The 21,732-nt window shown below is 41.2% G+C and overlaps 1 protein-coding gene across 1 annotated transcript in view; it reads right to left on the bottom strand.

Moving 5' to 3' along the window:
• Positions 1-16,429, bottom strand: part of MARCHF1 (membrane associated ring-CH-type finger 1) — a 669,052-nt gene extending 652,623 nt beyond the window's left edge. Inside the window, 1 exon segment of the mRNA XM_080672550.1 lies at positions 16,194-16,429. The gene's annotated coding sequence lies outside the window, so the exon portion shown is untranslated.
• Between the last annotated feature and the right edge of the window lie 5,303 nt (positions 16,430-21,732).

Below are 21,732 nucleotides of genomic sequence, written 5' to 3'. Positions count from 1 at the left end.
GTGTGGGGGGAGGTAAGGGCAAAGGGTGGGGTGGGAACTGGGTGGAGGGGAGCTATGGGGGGAAAAAGGAGAAACAATTGTAATAATCTGAACAATAAAGATTTATTAAATTAAAAAAAAAAAAAGTATAGAGCGTTCCCAGAAGCCCAGACTGTACTTCAGCTAGTGCTGATTTATAAACTGGCTTTATTTTGGAGAAAGGAGGGAGAGTCCCTACTGGATTCATTGCAATGATAAATGAAGAATAGAGGGATAATCTTTACTTAGTTAAAGTATTTACTTACAAGAACAAGAATCACTTCCTACATTAAAGTTGGGATTTGTCTAATCCCAACTTCTTTTAAATTTCATGGTGTGTTTCCATGATCTGAAAGAGCTAAAGACACAGATATATAAACACATGTTTATAAGGAGACATTGCTCTCTTGATCCTTCTATATAGAAGAGAACATACTGACATTCTTCTGAGAAGGCTTAGAGCCTGATCTGAAAGCCATGGGGCTCTAAACGCCATGGGAGCATGGGAGTTAATAAAAGTATCATTTCCAGAGAGAAACAAAACTATGGCCAGAGAATATGTTAATGATAATAACAAGCAAGCATTATGAAACAAAGCAAGGGAAATCGGAGGTCTGAGTCTTACCTAAACAAATACATAATCTCTTGGTCTGTGACATTGGAGATACCACAATGAACAAGGCGGACAACCTGCCTGTCTTACAGCTTCCTATGTTCCACTGAGGACTCTTAGTTTATGAGCAACAAAACCTGCTTTGAGACTCCAACAATAAGCACAGTTTTTGTACCCCTAAAGATCATCCATCTGGAAAAGGTTTATTCTTCCCAGCACAGGGATAGTACTTATGCACACAGAATGAAGTGGAATGATAGTGGGGAAGAAAAGGGACGCCCTCTCCCTGTTAGAGCTGTTGAATCCATTCTGGCAATCAACCTAAGGTCAGGTACCAACACAGACCTGCCTCCCCCTCAACCCCCCGGCCCCCACCGCCACAAGCGCACATTTAACTTCTTGTTAATGTGTCTCCTCTAAAAATTACTCTAGTGCCTGAAAAGAGTTCATTGCCCTAGTCAAAATGCTAGCTAGACTAGGAGAATATTTTCTGGTCCAACTCTTAAATAGAAGTGAAATTTGAGGAACATTATTACCCCTCTGCATTTTTATTGTCCTCATCTCCAACAGTTGTTATTAAAATAAAGCACAAAGTTAATGTCAAAGCATCAACCACTCAGCATCTCCCAATTTTGAATCTCATTCAGAACTTCCAACCTTTATGTATTTTTCCCTCATGTATCCTTTCTCAAGCACAATACTTATTTTCCAATGTTTGTCCAATATTATAGTTTTTACGTTCCTTTATAGGAATGATTCTGGAATTAATACAATCTTAAAAAGGACTTTTAAAAAGATGTCATATACTTTTAATTTATGTAATTTGAATATCATAATCAGAATCACTCTATTCATAGGGAGGTTTTATCAGTACATAGCAGATACCTGTAAAAGAACATAATGTGAAGGGACAAAAAAGGAGAAAAAATGGAAAAATGTTTCTTTAGCATTTGAGATAAAATAGGAAAGTCACATACAATGATGACATTTCAAAGTTATTTTGTTCAAAATGTTTCAAGAAATGTCAAACATACAAAAGACAATATAACATGGTGGTTAAACAAATATTTGGCTATTGGAGTCAGAAACACCATAGCTGGAATTTCAACTCTATCATTTAGAAATTGAATAATTTTTTGGCAACTAAACTTCAATTTCCTCATTACAAAATTAATACAATAGCACATATTTCTCAAAGCTGTAAGAATGAAATTATAATCTTTATAATGCATATAAGCACACACATATTTAAACAAATAGACATCCTATATAATAAAAGGCTAATATGAAAATCAACTGAGTGGCAGAACGACCGGTCGCTATGATGCGCAGTGACCACTAGAGGGCAGATGCTTAATGCAGGAGCTGGCCCCTGGTGGTCAGTGCGCTCCCACAGGGTGAGCGCTGCTCAGCCAGAAGCTGGGTTCACAGCTGGTGAGCGCAGTGGTGGTGGCGGGAGCCTCTCCTGCCTCTGCGGCAGTCAGACATACCCCAAGGGCTCCCAGACTGCGAGAGGGCACCGGCTGGGCTGAGGGACCCCCCAAGTGCACAGACTTCATGCACTGGGCCTCTAGTATTTTAATAATCCTAGAAAAAAAGGTACTATTACTTTTTTTTAATATGTTTTATTGATTTTTTACAAAGAGATAGAGAGTTAGAAACATCGATGAGAGAGAAACATTGATCAGCTGCCTCCTGCACACTCCCCACTGGGGATGTGCCCGCAACCAAGGTACATGCCCTTGACCGGAATCGAACCTGGGACCCTTCAGTCCGCAGGCGGATGCTCTATGCACTGAGCCAAACCGGCCAGGGTGGTACTATTACTTTTATTATCATGGTACTGTAGATATATAAACTGCCTCACTGTGCAAAGATTCTATGCTTTATTTTTTATTATATATAAACATATATACATATATGTATGTATTTTATTGATTTCAGAGAGGAAGGGAGAGGGTGAGATAGAAACATCAATAATGAGAGAGAATCACTGATTGTCTGGCTCCTGTACGCCCCATACGGGGGATTGAGCCTACAACCTGGGTATGTGCCCTGGTTCATAGGTCGGCACTCAACCACTGAGGCACATCGGCTGAGCAAGATTCTATGCTTTAAAATAATGTCTGCCAGCCCTGGCTGGTTTGGCTCAGTGGACAGAGTGTCAGCCTGCAGACTGAAGGGTCCCAGGTTGATTCCAGTCAAGGGCACATTCCTGGGTTGTGGGCTTGATCCCCAGTGGAGGGTATGCAGGAAGCAGCCAATCAATGATTCTCTCTCATCATTGATGTTTCTATCTCTCTCTACCTTCCCCTTCCTCTCTGAAATCAATAAAAATATATTTTTTAAAAAATAATAAATAAAATAAAATAATGTCTGCCAATCTAGTGTCATATCATATCAAAGTACAGTAAAATATTATCTGTGGACATTAAGGAGAGACAATCTAATACTCTCATACTGACTGTATTACTGTCCTTTTTTTTTTTTTTTTTTTTTTTTGCTATAATATTTACCATAAATTTAGCGGCTTACAGTAACACAAATTTATTATCTTATAGTTTTAAATGTCAGAAATCCAAAATCAGTTTCACTGGCTACAGTTAAGGTGTTGGCAGGACCGCTGATTCTGGAGGCTCTGAGGACACAATCTGTTTTCTTGTCATTTTCAGCTTCCAGGGGCCACCTACATTCCCTGGCTTGCAGCCTTCTCTTCCATCTTCAAAGTATGTCACTTCATCCTCTGCTTCTGATCTACATCTCTTGCTCTAACTCCAGTTCCTCCTGTCTCCTCTTATGAGAATTATTGTGATACTAGTATTGGCCAACCCAGATAATCCAGGATAATCTCCCCTTCTCCTGATTCTTAACTTAATCACATCTGCAAAGTCCCTTTTGCCACATAAAGTAACATTCACAGGTTCTGGGAATTAGGAAATAGGGGTTTGGGGGGACATTATTCAGCCTACCACATCTACATAAGACATATAAGAAATGCCAATTTAAAAAAAAATTACAATGTAATAAAATACATTATAGTCCAAACAATATTCAATACAGAAGCAAGTCAGAATCCTATAGTGGCAGAGGCATTGTGAAAATGAATGTGAGGCCTTAGCTGTTTTGGTTCAGTGGATAGAGTGTCGGCCTGCAGACTGAAGGATCCTGGGTTCAATTCCAGTCAGGGGTACGTGCCCATGTTGTGGGCTCAAACCACAGTAGGGAGCGTACAGGAGGCGGCCAATCAATGATTCCCTCTCATCATTGATATTTCTCTCTCTTTCTCCCTCTCCCTTCCTCTCTGAAAACAATAAAGATATATTTTTTAAAAATGAATGTGAGTTACTAATTTATCTTAAGTACTAAATGCCAATCAGTAAAAATCTTGTGATTGATAAAAACTAAAACAGAATTTCTCTCTCCTCCCCAACACTGACAAAAATAAACCTCAGCTAGATGATAATTTTATACAATAGATATTTGAGAAATATTTTTCCCCCAAAACTTCCGAAGAAAAAGGAAACATCCATTTTCTGGAAGGGATCATGGAAGGGTTTCAGACTGTCCCAGATTCTGTAAATCCCAGTGACAGGTGGCAAGGTGAGAATCATATGAAAGAGAGGGAAAGACTGCAGAAATCACACTATGGCAATTTTTCCAAATAAATAGAATATGAACCACTGCCCAGGAAGACATGAAAATCTCTCCCACAACAATGTTGAGTTTACAACAGTCAGTCCATCCACAGTATACAACTAGAGCTCCAGGTGTGAGTCACAACAGACCTTCTGGAGCCTCCTCTGCTAGGGAATGTCTGCTCCTTGGACTGTGAGTCAGAGGGGTAGTGAAGACTTTGATGCTTGCTGGGAGCCCTCATGATCTCTCAGAATGACTAGAAATATAGTCATGTGGCACATAACAATCTTTCCGTTAACATAGGACCACATAACCCTCCAGCTAACTATGGAACACATAGAAGATGGCAATCCCACAAGATTATAATGCAGCTAAAAAATTCTTATAGCCTAGTGATGCTGTGGCTCTGGTAGAGCAACGCATTGCTCACGAGTTTGCGGTGATGCTGGTGTAAGCAAACCTACTGCGCTAACAGTCGTATAGTCCATCCAGTTACAGTAGTGCGCTCTAGCACCTAGGTTTGTGTAAGTGCATGCTAAGATGTCTGCACAACAAAATCACCCAAGGATGCATTTCTCAGAACCTATCCCTGTCATCAAGAGGCACATGACTACAGACAGAAGTCATAAGTGAACAGTCTGGGAATAGCCAGAGTGGCTGAGGCGCATAAATGCTAATAAGTCACTGGCCAAGGAACATTGGATCTTTGCACTACAGAAAGAATTAGAAGACAAAAGAGACCTTGGCTGGGTTTAAGAAAAACTGAGATAAGAAATGGAAGAGCAAGAATTTCAAAATGAGACTTACTAAATGGAATATCTGAATTTAATTTTGTAAAAGTAAATGATGTTTTCAACATATTTTTTTCTTTGGGGATATAGAGTGAAAAGGAAGTGTAAGTTGATGTTACTCTTGGTAAATGGGAAGTGCTGGGCTGGCTAATTTAAGTTTTTTATCATTTATGCAGACATCGTTAAGGAAGTCAGTGAATAAGATCATCAAGTGATAAGACAAGTTGTAATTAGATAAAAATTATTAATATCATCCCAAGAAATTGAAATCTATATTCTGGCTATTAAAACAAGTTCATCATTGTGTATGAGACAGGAAATGCTATTGAGTAATTATTGTTTAAATACTGGCTTTTAGACATTTGGCAACAGGGTATTTATAAAAAAAAAAAAAAATGTTTAAAAAAAGCTCCAAAGATCATTTAGCTCTTTCCATGTATTTTTACAGCAGTGGCATTTTCTTCAAAATATTTGGAGGAAGATACGCTAATATATTCTAATATCTGAATCCATTTAAGAAAGGAGTTTCTCTAATTACTCCAGAAAATCTAACCTTAAATTACAAAAATAAACCTTTGTTTTCTCCTGGAGATTCCGAGCAAACATTGCTAGTGCAATAAGTGTATTTAATAGAAAAGCAATTTTACTCCTCTGCACCCAGCTATTATAGAATGATGGGAAAATGTGGACATTCGCATCCTGCCTTAAAGCTATCAACTCCAGTGAGGTGTGTCATTGTGTGTGGTGGTTCCGATAATGCTCTATTCATGAAGTGATGTTCTGGAAGGGTTCACTCTTCCCCTCGGTTGCCAGTGTTTTCAGTATTGTTATCTGATACATTTAGAAGCTCTAAACAAACCAGGAGATCTGTCTAAAGTGAGACCCTTTAATTAAGTTACTACTTCTGCCACATGCCAAGAGAGGAGATCCCTTAGCTGCTTCCTCTGTTAAGAAGAAACATTTTCAAAAGTGTATGATGCCTAATTAAGCTCATCTGAAGCCCTTACTCCTGATATGCGGTCAGTAAACCATGACACTTATAGTCCATATCCTATATAATCCTACATAATAAAAGCCTAATATGCTAAGTGTCTGGTTGTCCGGTCATCCATTCAACCAATCAAAGCATAATATGCTAACGATATGCTAAGGTCGCTCAACCGCTCGCTATGACTTGCACTGACCACCAGGGGGCAGACATTCCGAATGGTAGGTTAGCTTGCTGGTGGGGTCCGGCCTATCAGGACTGAGTGATAGGAGCTCTCCCGCAGTCCGTCCCCAGCTGGACAACCTCCCACATCCCTCCCCAGCCCCGATCATGCACCGGTGGGGTCCCTCAGCCTGGCCTGTGCCTTCTCACAACCCAGGACCCCTTGGAGTATGTCAGAGAGCCAGTTTTGGCCCAATCCCACAGGCCAGACTGAGGGACCCCACTGGTGCATGAATTCGTGCACTGGGCCTCTAGTTCTATTATAATAAGGTGAATACACAATTTAACCAACTGGATATGCAACAGAATATTCAAATTATTTTTATGCTGCAATTTCAGCATACTGTCTGTGGTATGAAATACATGAGACATCATCTAGACCTTTTTTATAGTAGTGAGGTATTTGCTGTAACAATGTCTATTTTTTAAATTATCCTCATAAGAGCTGATAGTGCTATAACCTATGTGTTTACATTTAGCTAACACCAGTAAGTCCATCTCTCTGGGAAACACAGGTCACTAAGAAAATGACAGACTGTTGTTCTCATTTCAACTGTAGGAATCCCACCAAGCCAGTGTGGCTCAGTGGTTGAGTATTGACCTATGAACCGGGAGGTCACAGTTCAATTCCAGTCAGTCAGGGCACATGCCTAGGTTTTGGGTTTGATCCCCAGTAGACAGGGTGCAGGAGGCAGCTGATCAATGATTCTCTCTCATCATTGATGTTTCTATCTCTCTCTCCTCCTTTCCTCTCTGAAATCAATAAAAATATATTTAAAAAATAAAAATAAATAAACTGTAGGAATCCCTGAGTGTGGGGCCCAGAATTTAGATTTTTAGCAGTTCTACAGGTGATATGATTTGCACCAAACTATGAGAACCACTGATATTTTTAAAATTAAAAATGGCATTATATCAGAGAATGTCATATTTTAGTAGCCAATGTGAGCACGACCCACAGGACCATTCCAAGAAATCAGCACACCAGGCAAGTATTAGGCACCTGTTTCAGCAACGCCTGCACCAGCTCATGTCATTAACTGTCCTTGCATGATCATTAAGAGCATCACAGTGAAGACTTTGTGACCCACAGAGCCACTGGCTTTCCTTCCACTGGCTTTCTCTGCAAGATAAAAGCTTCTATCTAGCTTTATCCACTAGGAAAAAAAATCTGTTCTTTTTCTCCAGATTTTGCAATCTGTTTAACACAGCAGGTAGCTACTTGTAATACTTCCCAGGGCAAAATGGCTTCTCAGGCATCTGCCCCTCTGTTGAGTGAAGAAGGGGAAGTCTTAGTCTCCAAAGAATCCATAGCAAACATTCCTGGTATTTGGAGATCTTTATGTCTCTATTATTTCTGCACTTTAAAATGGTTTGAGAGAGAACTGCTTGAACAACAACAAAAAAGAGGAGACAAAATAAAATGCCACTGTACATCTGTGATAAGTGTTCATACTCCAACAGAAACAGGCTTTATTCAAACAGCATTCTACAAAAGTGTGGCCCACTGTGTATATGCAACACCCAGAGAGTTGGTTAAATGGAGATTTCTCAGCTCTACCCAAAGAGTTGGCCTGAGATGAGGTTCTGCATTTCACTGTCCCTTCTAAGATTCTGATCCAGGGAGTCTCTGAATGTGCTTGGAGAGACAGTGCAGTGAGCGGCCCTCTGCACTTTTCTCTCTGCTATGAGAACCACAATTTCCATCGCAATTACCATTTTCATACACGTGTTTATAATAACAGCTGAAAGAGTTTTCTAACTCTGAATTTTACAGACAAAGAAATACTCAGTGGAAAATACTTGAACCCACAACTGGTAGTAAACCATATGTAGTTTACATTTAAGTAAGCCTGGGATATAGGAGTAAAATATATAGTAGGTGAGCAAATTTTTTAAAAGGCTTATATAGAAAGCCTTTTCTAAGGAGCAATGAATAATAACTAAAAGCTATGGACAGCTATGTGTAGGATTATCCCTCAGTAACACACAGACTTTAAAACATGGAACCCTGCAAACACAGGTCAAGAGTTCAGTTTTGTTTTAAAATGGTCAATTCCTTATTGTCTATTTCCCTGTTAGAAGAAAACAGCAGTGTATTCCACAACAGAAAAATCTAAATGAACAATAATTGTTTTTGTTACTGCTAATATTGGAGGGACATGAGTTCAGGGAGCCTATGATTTTTATGAATGAAGGTGAAAGCCATAAGGGAGCTCCGCCTCCATCAGAGTCCTTTTACTAAAGTTTACTGACACACAGACCCTTAAGACTTATTGGATTGGAAACCAGTCACATTTCACTTCCCACAGAGGTCAGAAATTTTATTTTATAACACAAAGTAATAACTAGTTAATATTTAAATAGTGATTTGTGATTTATCAAAAGCTAGTCAGTTAAGACAGGGAAAGAAAATATCAGAGATATAAAATGACAGGGAGTTTGTATAATAATATTTAACATCATTTGGTGAGCAATAGAGACATAAAACTTTGCTGTGGCTAGAAACTCATCTACTAATAGTATTGATGCCGTCTCAGCTGTCCCTCTTTCAGGTCTAGCTTGGGGGGAATGGGACATTTAGAAATTGAGGAATGTAACTCCATGCCAATACAGTCTTCTACCACCTCTCATTCTCCCATAGGGGGTTCTGAAAATTCTTATTTCAGCAGAACTCCAAGAACTCCACTCCCACGAACAACGGAGGAATCCCACTCGTGTACTATGTACTCCTCCGGCAGCAGAGTCATCTACAAATAGCTGTTCTTCTCTTCCAATTATAACAGATAGATGATAGATGATAGGAGATAGGTAGGTAGGTAGATATATAGATAGATGATGATAGATAGATAGATAGATAGATAGATAGATAGATAGACAGTAATCCTACCAGATTGCCTCAGTTTTGTTCATTGTTTTTCCTGGAAATATGTGTTCTGTAAAATATAATTGTTAGAATCATTGCTCACACTCCTAAAAAATTGCTGATTAGGATATATAGGCACTTGTTGCATTCACACTTGCCATCGTCCCTAACAATCCAATATTTCAGGAGGTAAAAAGCCTATTAACAGTAATCTCACAAGAAAACAATTTAGCTTACATAAATCATGCATGTTCCATTCTGTTTCAAACTTATATGTGGCCAACTTTTACAGACCAATAAATGGTATAAAAAAGGTACTTCCAGGTAATGTAAAAGAAAACATTTATTAAATATAAGCTGGATCTGAGAAGTAATGAGGGCAGAAACGAGGTTTACTTAAGATAAGTCAATTTAATTTAAAGCAATGTGAACTAATTTTATCTTTCAGAGAGGATTCCAGGGTTCATCACCATGGCAACTGAGGTTCCTTCCCACCTGGACCTTCTGAGAAACTACAGAGAGCCTCTCAGAAGTGCCCACCCATTCCCACTGATGGAGGGGTTCCCTAAGGGGTGGGGCTGAGAAGCTGTAAGGCAGGGCCCAAGAGACATGAAATGATATACCTTCTGAGAATCCAAAGTATTGCTCATCAGAGTGCCAGCCCAAATAATGAGCCAGTAGCACCACAGCAGCCAGGTTCTCACGCTCACCAAGCTTCAGTAAATTTCCTAATGGACCTTAGACACTGACTGGAAGGCAGACAAAGGAAATAGGCAAACTGTCTCCAAACCATATTGTAAGTAATTTGACTATTTAGTAGAATCTGGCCCTGACCAGTTTGGCTCAGTGGATAGAGCGTCAGCCTGCAGACTGAAGGGTCCCAGGTTCGATTCCTGTCAAGGGCATGTACCTTGGTTGCGGGCACATCCCCAGTGGGGGGTGTGCAAGAGGCAGCTGATCGATGTTTCTATCTCATCGATGTTTCTAACTCTCTGTCCCTCTCCCTTCCTCTCTGTAAAAAATCAATAAAATATATTTTTTTTTTAAAAAAGAATCTGGCCAAAACCGGTTTGGCTCAGTGGATAGAGCGTCAGCCTGCGGACTGAGGGGTCCCAGGTTCGATTACCGTCAAGGGCATGTGACTTGGTTGCGGGCACATCCCCAGTGGGAGGTGTGCAGGAGGCAGCTGGTCGATGTTTCTCTCTCATCGATGTTTCTGACTATCTATCACTCTTCCTTCCTCTCTGTAAAAAATCAATAAAATATATATTTAAAAAATAAATAAATAAATAAATAAATAAATAAATAAAAGAATCTGGATTCTTTCTGGAACAACACTTTTAAAAAAATTAAATAGGTTTAGAGTTAGCTGGACTGCCTAGGAACCTGTAGGCTAGTACTACTAAGTCTAGTTTTGTCACCAAGTAATGATCTTGCATCCCTATACAACTATTTTTGTCATTGGTGAAAAATAATGACCCGTTTCAGTTGACAGTTATGGTGGAGTAACTCACAGTGGACCAACATTATCAAGAAGAATTAGAAAAGCCAACTACAAGGGAAATTTTTTCTTAAAAATTGCTGGAGAGCGTCTACAGAAACCAAGACTAAAGAAACTGGCTTCAAGATTCCAGATGGAGAAAGCATGGAAGGTGTAAGCTGATTTTTGAGGGTGCATCTTCCCCGGGGATAAAGAATGGGGGAATTTGCCCATCTAGACACAGCAAGAGGCTGAGAACATGGGCTCTGCCTGAACAGAGGACCACTAACATGGGATAGAAAATCCAGCAGAAATGTCAGCAGTCTTGTGGGGCTAAAGAAAAAAATGTTAGAGATAGGAGGCACCGAGATCCCAGTGAGAAATAAATGATGAAACGCCAAACTGACCCATGCCTGGTTTCACCCACATGGCATTTGCTGATGCCTGAAGTTGCACATGTGATTGGAGGTGAAGACGCCGAGGAGAAGGCTTCTGAAAAGAAGAACAGGGTTCTCAGAAGTCTTGCCAGAACTGTGTTTCGTACTTGTGACTACACCACTGGGAGGCTCTGGATATCTATGCCTTGGCAGGGTGGGAGCCCTGCAGTAGAGCCTATTAAACAGCTCAGTCACTGATTGGATCACAATGAGTGGCCACCGCTCCATTTATCTGCCTGGCAGAAGAAATGTTGACAACTCTTTGGGCTTGGATAAACCATTTGGAGCCCCTACAGTTTTCATACTATATATAATTACAAAAATCAGGAGTAAAGAGGGACGGCTGAAAAGAAATTCACAGTAATCCAATTAACAGAAAAAAAATTTTAGATAATTTTGAATAGTATGTTCAAAGTAAAAGAGGTGAAAATGGAGAAAATAGATAAATTGGCATCCATAAGAAAGAATGAAATGCACATTTGAAAACTGAAAAAAAGACAATAATTAGAGTAATAACCCATAGATGAGCCAGATGGCATAATAAGCATGATGTAAAAGGTTATTAGTTAACTGGAAGAAATAGTCAAAGGGCCCTAGCCAGTTTGGCTCAGTGGTAAGAGCACTGGCCCATGGACTGAAGGGTCGTGGGTTCGATTCTAGTCCAGGCCACATACCTCGATTGCAGGCTCAATCCAGGCCCCTAGTAGGGGCACATTCAGGAGGTAACCAATCAATGTGTCTCTCTCACATCCATATTTCTCTCTCTGTATCTCCCCCTCCTTTCCACTCGACTTAAAAATCAATGGAAAAAATATTCTCAGGTGAGGATTAACCAAAAAAATTAAAAAATCAAAGGAAAATACTCAAACAAGCATAGAAAGAGTAAAAAATTAGTGAAACAAGTATAAGAGGAATGTTGGGCACAGTGAAATCATGTGTTAAGTATATAATTGAGGGCTCAGAAAAAGAAAGAAGACAGAATGGAGTAGAGCTATATATCAAGAATTCCAGTGAATTTCATGTGATGAAATATATCCATCCACAAATTCAAGAAGCTCTGAAAATCCTAAGGAGGATAATTAAAAAGAAAACCATACCTAGGAACATCATAGTAAAACTGAAGAAAAAGAAAGACATATGAAAACTTAAAATCAGTGAGAGACAAAGACACATTATTTTCAAAGCAACAATAAGACTGACAGGTTAGATAGGAGCCAAAGTCAAAAGAACAGCAAGTTTAAAAAAACATAAATGCCAAAAAATTCTATACCCAGCTTAAATATTCTTTAAAAATGAAGGTTGTACAAAAATATTTCAAACATAAAAAATGAGATAATTTGTTGCCAGCAAACTTGCAGTAAAAAAGATATATAAGAACCTACTTAACACTTTTATAAATTATAATAAATGAATTGTCAAGAGTGCCTCTAATAAAAATATCAGATGTTTAAAACAGAAATCACAAACTAGACTAACCTCTATATAAATTTACTTCTTTATCTGACAACACTTAGAAGTTAAAAGTTAACTAATAGATCATATCCATTAGATGGTTCTTCCCATATTTTTGAAATCACTTTTGCACATTAGCTCATTTACTATGCACCATTCCCCGTGAGAAAGGCTGGGCAGATATCATCTTTATTTATTTATTGTTTAAAACACTATTAGCAATATTATCTGAACCCTATGAATAAGATATCATCACACTCTGAATATTTTCAGTGATCCCATTAATGTTGCCTTTCACTCCTAACATAATTCCAGAAAGCCAAAACACCAATACCTTTCAGCCAAAAAGGTTTTACGGACCAATTTCCCCATCAAAGGCCTACACAAAAGTAAAACTGACAATGTTTTGTGATCCATATTCACCTTTAAACTAGAATTTGAATTACACCATGGAAAAATCCATAAAATAATCTTCTGATGGAGTTCAAGATATAATTTTGCCTCAAGGAAGGTGAAGAGAATCTCACTATATCAGAGACCCTACAGTATCTGTTCAAACCAAGCAACTGGGACAATGAAAGCAAGAGGTCACCAAATGGAACAAATGTATTCCTCATACATAATCTTCTCTTGGAAATCTTCCAGTGTTCTGACACAATACTCTTTTCCATGACCTTGAAACATCACTATTGCCTACTCTGAACAATATACCATAGCTTTGTTTTTGTCTTATAATGCAACTCCGTCTTCTTCCTCTCCTCTTTTTCAATTAAGAGTCCTGTTTAATAAAATAGCCAAAATATTTGTGAAATACATTAAAGATCATTATGAGAATATCCTCTGGTATAAGGACATCATTTTACTTCATGTTTTTAAATATAACATTGTACTCTCATCAACTGTATCAAATCAGATGAATTTGTAAGATGCTTTTACTTTCTGAGAACTGTCCTTACATATTCCAGTGTATGTATAGTGAAGTACCAGAGCATTTTTTTTTTTTTAGCTTCTTGGACAAATATTTTTGAAATTAAAGATTTCAGACATAAAATGTAAGCTGCTTTCCTTAATGTATATATAAGGAGTAAAGCATGTTATTGTTAAAGAAAATATCATTTGCCAAAACCATAAGCCAAATACCCCATACTTACTGCTTTGTTGGCTGATTGTCTAATTGAGATCATATATATTTTATATTAGTGTATATTTTTATGTTGGATATCCCCTATCACATAAGCATATTGGCAGACCATATGTTCACTGGGCTAATCTCAGAATGAAATTTTGTTATTATAATACTAGAAGCCCAGTGCACAAAATTCGTGCACGAGTAGGGTCCCTAGCGACTGCCACCGGCAGGGGCCTCCCTTCCCCTGGCTGTCCACACTCGCCTTGGGCTGGAGCTGCCAGCTAACCCGCTCCACCATCCCACTGCAGTTACGCTCTCGTCAGGGCCCATCAGGGCCGGCAGTGCCTCCACTGCCGTCCGCTGCCAGTGCGGCATGGCCAACCCTGCCATGTTCCATGCCACCCCCTGATGGTCAGCACACGTCTAACTCCTGGTGAGTCTATCTCCCATCCCTAGGGGATAATTTGCATATTAACCTTTTATTATATAGGATTTAAGGAAAGCAGCCAGCATGAGCAACAAGTTCTCTAAGAACTTTCATATAAACTCCTAAGCTTTACTATAAAGAGTTGAGTATAATAAAGTTAGGAAAAAAATAAAACTTTTGAAGACACAGGTGGAACCCTTTATGATAAGAAGTCAGGAAAAAGATAATGAAATAAAAAATTATTTCTGAATCACAGGAGAAAATGTTGCTGCTAATCCCAGAAATCATGGGTAAAGATAAGCTCCCTTTGGTGGTATTATTGGACTCAACAGAACAGAACAGAATCAAACATTTTAATTATGCAATTCCAGGAAGGAAAGACAGCATTTCAAAGCTACAGTGAACTTTTCCAAAAGCAAAACTGATATGACATCCTCTGATACCCATTTTAGCTAATACCACCATTTATATTTAGTAAAACCTCCCTTTATTATCTCACCCAGTTTCTCCTTACAAGGATTTCTTATTCCAGTATTTTTGTATCAAGTCTGTTCTGAAAAGACCTCGACTTTATCAGAAGAGCAACCACTGACCAAGAAAGTTTACTTTGATACTTTTGTTTTAGAAAAGCTTCACTAGGATTACCTATCTTTAAACAAAAAGAAACAATCTAAAAGAAAACCAGTACGCCTTCTTAAGATAAAGGAAATAAAATGAACTTGGAATTATAACCATGATTGTTATGTTAGACGCTGGAATATCAAAGTACCAAGAATCTCCTTGATATTCTGGAATCAGAATATGACATAGCACTTAAAATTTTTAAGATTTTAGAGTGTAGTGATGAAGTAGCAATTTTTCATTTCCTTACACCTTTTCACAAAGTGTTACTTTTGGAAATAAACTAACATTTAATCCCAATATTCCAACAGTTATCGCCACTTCTCTGTGATGTGAAAACTGGACTTTTCCCAAACAGAAGGAATTCATTGATAAACCGTATGTCGAACCGACAGGTAACGAGGAGGCGTGGGTATTGTTAGCACTTACATGCAGCACACTCTAAAATAAGGTACCTGAGCAGGTTCCGAATCTTTTCTCTTAGGCTTACGAAGCTCTGTAATACAACAGACACCGGTCTCAAAAACATTTAGCAAGCAAACCTCTTCCGGAACTACTAAATAACAAAAGGGACGGCCAGGAAGGCGTGGAACACTACTACATACTGATATGCCTGTAACTCCATCCTCCATCAACAAATATTCTTCGAAAGTGCCTCGGAAACCAGAGTGGGGTGGGGAAGGGGGGACGACCCAGAGTGAGTATCCCAAGTTTGCTCTTTCACGCATGCCCCCTGGGGACAGAACTTGGGCTCCCTCTGCCTCGAGTGGTCACTTCCCTTCCCGGAGCTTGGGAAGCTCTCTCCGCACCTGGATAACTGCGACACTCACCCGTGGGCGCAGGACCCTCTGGTGGCTGAAGTTCCAGCGCTCAGTCCCGCCGGCAGCAGGAACACAATGGCATTCCTCGCCCAGGTGGGCGGGTGCAGGGGGCGCGGATCCCACTGGACAGGAGCGGATAGCCGGAGTCAAGTCTGAGCGCATCCGCGCTAAACCCAAGACAAAGGCTGCCCTGGGCGGTCCGCGGCGCGCGCCCTCCCAGGGTGACCCGTGCCCGCGCGCCTCCAGCCCACACCCGTAGCTCCTGAAGTGGCTCTCATCGATTCCGCGTTTCCCGAGGGGTGCGGCTCCGAGACTAGTACGGAGCTGGTGTAAACAGCGCGCCGCGCACTGGGATCCACCAGAAATGTCTGGCGCGCGGGGCGGGCACTGGCGGGCCAAGAGATAACACTACCCCACGCAGCTGTCTCCAACAGCCTCCACTCACCAAGAGCGGCGCCTACAGGGCGAGCCCGCCGCCCGAGAGTTGCGTCCCAGCACCCACCACGAACCCCAGCCAGGAGCCTGGGCTCCGGTGCGGACCCACCAGGCAAAGGCACCTGCTGCTTGGGCTCCTGGGACTAGGGCTGTGCCAAGCCCCGCTCCGGGTCAAGGACGCAGGCGCCTGGGACGGCGAGCCCAGGAGGGTGCGGACTCGCAACGAGTGTAATTGAATGATCTTTGCAGTCACTCACCGGCGGAGGGCGAAGTCGCTCAGGCGGCTGCGGGGCTGCGCGAGGCGAGCATTCCCGGGCTCAGGCATCCTCCCATCCTTTGTCACTAGCGGGTGGAGCGCTCCTCCCCAGCTTGCGGACGTGCAGCTGGGTGGCGGGCAGCCTGGCTCTGGCTCTGCTTCCCAGCCCTCTCTCCTCATCTCCTCCCCTCCCCTTCTCCGTCCCCCTCTCGGAGCCGGCTCTTACTCAGCTTCCATGATGTCATCCGGTGGAAATCTGCCATGCTCAAAGACTGGAATAATCCAGCGCTCACGCGGGGAACAGGGCGCGGGGGCGGGGGCGGCAGCGGAGCCTTTAGGCACGCGCGCCCAGAACCTGCCGGGTCAGGATAACTGGAGTCAAGGACAGTACAGAGGAGGGGGTGTGCGCAAAGGTGGCTCTGAGGGTGAGTGTGGGCAGGGTGGGAGTGGTGGGGGAAAGAGCCCAGGACGAAAAGTGCGGTCGCTCCTGCAAAGGTTTCTAACTTGGTGTGTAGTAAGGGTAGGGAGAAAGTTTCCTCAGCTTCTCCGCAGCTCGTGCGACCAGCACAGTGCTGGACACCTTACGTGCGACCAGGAGAATGACTAGAAGCCACGGGACTCTGCAGCCTCAGCTTCGGTGAGAAAGTTTAGGATGTCTAGCTGACGCCAGGTAGCCTCGATGAGGAGCAGCTGAAAAGGTGAAGAAAGACGCGGACTGTTTATGGGAGAAAGAATCTGAAAGAAAACATTGTCTTGTTTGGTGACGGCGGGAGGGGGACCTGACGACCTATGAAACTAACGTGGAAAAGATAGCTGCTCCCAGGAGAGAAGCTGAAAGCTGAAATTCAGCGGTGGCCCTAGTTTCTTCTTCCTTTCCTCCACACCAAATACTAGTACTATTGGGTGCGCTGGCAGTGGCTTCCTCGCCTCTCCCAGGGATTGCCATCGCTGAAACCACTTAAATCATTAGGTTCAGTAAGAGCTGTGAAAGATGTGATGTTAATTCTTTTTGCTTAGTACTCTTTATAATATCAGTAGATGCTGTATTAGAGAAATAGACCGCCCCCATACTTTGGAAGATTCCCTTGTAGCAATGGACACACCCACAAACACACACACTAGATCTGAGATCCAACCCCGCATCAACCTAGGGCCACTTCATGTAGACAAACAAACTCTCACTGTTCAGAGAACACCTCCCAACAACTGATCCCAATCTTATCAAGCATTGCTTCAAGGAGTCTCTTGGGGTTCCCAGGATTACTATGGCACCTGGAAGAAACAGGTTGCAGAGGAGAGCGGCCTAGGTAGGAACATACAGGCTCTGCCAGAGGATTCATCCACCATCACCCTTTAAGTATAGAGACTAGAAATGACATTTACTGCAAATAATAGAAGCCCGGTGCAGGAATTCGTACACGGGTGGGGTCCCTTGGCCTGGCCAGCGATTAGGGCCAAAGAGGGGGGGGGGCAGTAAGGAGCTGCTGGAGCTTGGCTGTGGGAGCACATGGACCACAAGGGGGCAGCTCCTGCATTGAGTGTCTTCCCCCTGGTGGTCAGTGCACATCATAGCGACTGGTTGACCAGTTGTTCCATCATAACTGTCGCTTAGGCTTTTATATATATACTAGAGGCCTGATGCAGGAAATTCATGCAAGGGGCTCGGCCCTCGCAGCCCCGCTTCATCCGGAAGGTCATTCTGCTATTCGGCCATTCGGTCAATTTGCATATTACACTTTTATTATTATAGATGTAGATGGGTACAATTAGAAACTCCTTAACTTTTGTAAATACAAAGAGAAGCACTCAGTATAACGTCAACTTGAAGGCTAGTCAGTTATTAAATAAGTTTGTTAATTCACTATGAAATTATGAAGTCCACTGGGACATTTCTTAGGGAAAAGTAGTAAGTGTGAAAAAGCAGGATCAGAAATTATTTTTTTAAGTAAAATATGAAAAAGGCCATAGAATAATGTAGAAAACCTAGAAGTGTTAACTTGGCCCTGGCCAGGTAGCTCAGTTGGTTAGAGTGTCCTCCCTATAAGCCAAGGTTGCTGATTCAATCCTAGGTCAGGGCACATACAAAAATTAACCAATGAAATGCATAAATAATTGGAACAACAAATCAATGTTTCTCTATCTCTATCTCTCCCTCTCTATCTAAAATCAATAAAATAAAAATAATTTTAAAAACATTTATTTATTTTCAAATTAAAATATTTTAGGTGGCTCCGTGGTTGAGTGTCAACCTATGAACCAGAAGGTCATGGTTTGATTCCTGGTCAGAGCACATGCCCAGTTTGCTAGTTTGATCCCCAGTGGGGGGCATGCAGGAGGCAGCTGATGAATTATTCTCTCTCATCATTGATGTTTATATTTCTCTTCCTCTCCCTCTCTTTTGAAATCAATAAAAATATATTTTAAAAAATCAATAAAAGTATATTTTAGGTGTCATTAATGTATTTAACATACTTGTCAACATTCTTACTTTATAAAAGTATTTAGCCCTAGCTGGTTTGACTCAGTGGATAGAGCATTAGCCTGAAGGGTCCTGGGTTTGATTCCGGTCAAGGGCACATGACCAGGTTGCTGGCTCAATCCCCAGTGTGGGGCGTGCAGGAGGCAGCCAATCAATTATTCTTTCTCATCATTAATATTTCTATTTCTCTTTCCCTCTCCCTTCCTCTCTGAAATCAATACAAATATATTTAAAAAATGATAATAATATAAAAAATAAGTATTTTAAATTTTAAGAATAGTCACTTATCCTTTCCTCCAAATCAAAATACAAAGGAACATATAAAATACATGAACAACTTTATTTTTTAATATCAAAATAGTGAAGACTTTAAAAAATCAGGGCAACTAGAAAATAAACTAGATTTTTAAATTCTATTAGAGGTAAGAATTTGGTAATGTAAGCAATGGCCATCTTTGAGAACAGACAAATATTCTAATTGCTTATAAAAAAGTAATTAGAACTGTTAATGATGCTGTTCCAAGGATATAAGAAGGTCAAGTTGTAAACCTTCCTTCGTAGATTGCTTCTCTTCTGCTCCATCTATCTTCATTGCCTCTGTTGATCTTGCTGTGCTTCAGCATTCTCAGGACTAATGCGCAAGTATGGAGACAAGAAGGTCATAGAAAGTCAGAAGATCTGGGGAACTTACACAAATAACCAAAAAGATCAGAAAATGTACCTCCCAGTTTTTAAAAAAAAATCACTGCTCTAAAGGATTAAAGCAGAACCTATATCGTGTTGTACACTTAAAACTTACACAATGTTGCATGTCAATTACCTATATATATAAAAAGAAGTAATATGCAAATTAGGCCAGGACTCCATAACCGTCATGACCAGCTCAGGAGGAGGGGCCGGGCACAGCCCTGAGCCTGAGAGTACAACACACAAGGGGGCGGCCCAGACCCCAGCAGCCCCGCAGCCGCAGCGCTGGGCTGCTGGGGGCCAGAGCAGAGACAGACACAAATCCGCAGGAGGTCCCGGCACCCAGCAGCCCTGCAGCCACAATGTGCCAGCAGTCCCGCCTCTGCACGGGAGCTGCAGAGGAAACACCTTTTCTAGCCGTTCATTGGCTAAGCTCCCTGTATGCCACTGTCAGTGTTCTTGGTAACTTGCCTAACAAAAATCCAAGGAAGTGATCTAGGGTTTTTCCACCTCACTCCTGGAGGAAAAAATGAAGGTCCGCTGCTGGAGGGGCTAAGAAATGTCATATCCTGCCCTAGCCAGTTTGGCTCAGTGGATAGAGCCTCAGCCTGTGGACCGCAGGGTCCGGGTTTGATTCTGATCAAGGGCATGTCCCTAGGTTGCAGGCTCCTCCCTGGCCGGGGCCCAGGTCAGGGGTCATGAAGGAGGCAACCAATCAAAGTGTGCCTCTTACACTGATGTTTTTCTCTGTCTTCCCCTCTCTCTTACACTCTCTAAAACTCAATGGAAAAATATCCTCAGGTGAGGATAAAAAAACAAAAAGAAAGAAATGTCATATCCTATGAAAGACACATCTTGAAAATGCCTAAAGAAAGTTGTCATTTTTTCATGATGAAGGGACTGGAGTCTGTGTTGATGAAAATACCTTGGTGGCTGTGGTGGCTGGCAGTGGCAGCAGCAGCGGGGTGATGGGGGTGGCGCCTTCCCTTGATCAGCCCAATTGCCTCCCGCAGAGAGAGGCCAGACTGTGGCTTAGGCCCAGCTCCCCTAAGCTGTCAGTAGAACATCCCCTGAGGGCTCCCAGACTGTGAGAGGGGGCAGGCTGGGCTGAGGGAACCCCCCCACCCAGTGCTCTAATTTCATGCATCAGGCCTCTAGTCCTATATAATAAAAGGCTAATATGAAAATTGTCCCCTTGACCGGGAGTTCTACCAGGAGTTCAACTGGGAGTTTGACCAGGGGGCGGGGTCGGCTGGCCCACAACCCACAGCTCCTCCCTCCAGCTGGCTTGGCCAGATCAGCAATCAGGGTGGGCCAACTGGACCCCACCCATGCACGAATTCATGCACCAGGCCTCTAGTATCTAATAAAGCTATAAAATTTTCTTTAAAAAAACCTGTATCTCTTACTTTAAGGATATGAAATGCATTTATTTATTTGATTTTATGTAAAAGTCTTCAGTTATACGATCTTGGCATTCTTTGAGAATTAAAAACACTGTGCTGTGTGTCCTTCACTGTGGCCCTTGATCTTAGCAAAGTGAATGTACTACATCTCTAGGAAAACTTCTTTCCCAGGGTGTGTTAACCATCAAGATCCTTGCCTGTGTCACTGACACTTCCCACTTCCAATGCATGCTTTTATCTTTATTTCCAATTTCTAAGTCATGCTGTTTGAATATGTTAAGATATTTTTATCCAAATAGATGGCTATTAATAACTAAAATAAAATGTCCAATTGTTACAGTCTTTAAAAAAGGTAATATCTGAACTCATACCTTACGAACCTAACTTATATTCTGATATTGTTTACATGATGAATATATTAAGCCTTAGAATTGAAGATTTAGGGTGGAAATATTAATTCTGCCTCAATTATTGATGCTCTGCTGCACTGTTTTCATATTGATACATGATTCTCTTCACAAAAACAATGAATGTTTTGGTGAGGGAAAAGAAGCACATTGTAATATTTTCCCTTGTGGATTTCACAAAATGCAAAATTTTTATACTCTGGTTTTATCTGAATCAATAGATTCATTAATAGGTAGTGACTTTTTAAAAACAAGTTTTCCTAGATATGAATATAACTGTTGGTAAATAATAACTAATAAGTAAAACTAATATTATTAAGCCCTTATAATGTGCCAAATACTGTGCTAAGTGCTTACATCTATTAGTCTATTTGATCTTTAAAATTTTCCCATGACGTGAATGTGTTATTAACCTCTCTTGAAGATGAAGAAACAGATACCTAGAGAGGTTACAAAAACAGTCCAGGCAACTAAGCTAATAACCAGTCAAATTTAAGATTTTGTTCTATTGGCCTAAACACATAGATCCTGCCCTCATAATAGCATGCTAGTAACTTTTAG

This window comes from Plecotus auritus, assembly GCF_963455305.1.
Source record: "Plecotus auritus genome assembly, chromosome: 6".
Lineage (NCBI taxonomy): Eukaryota > Metazoa > Chordata > Mammalia > Chiroptera > Vespertilionidae > Plecotus > Plecotus auritus.
The sequence above is the reverse complement of the archived record's forward strand: the minus strand, read 5'-3'. Positions and strand labels throughout refer to the sequence as shown.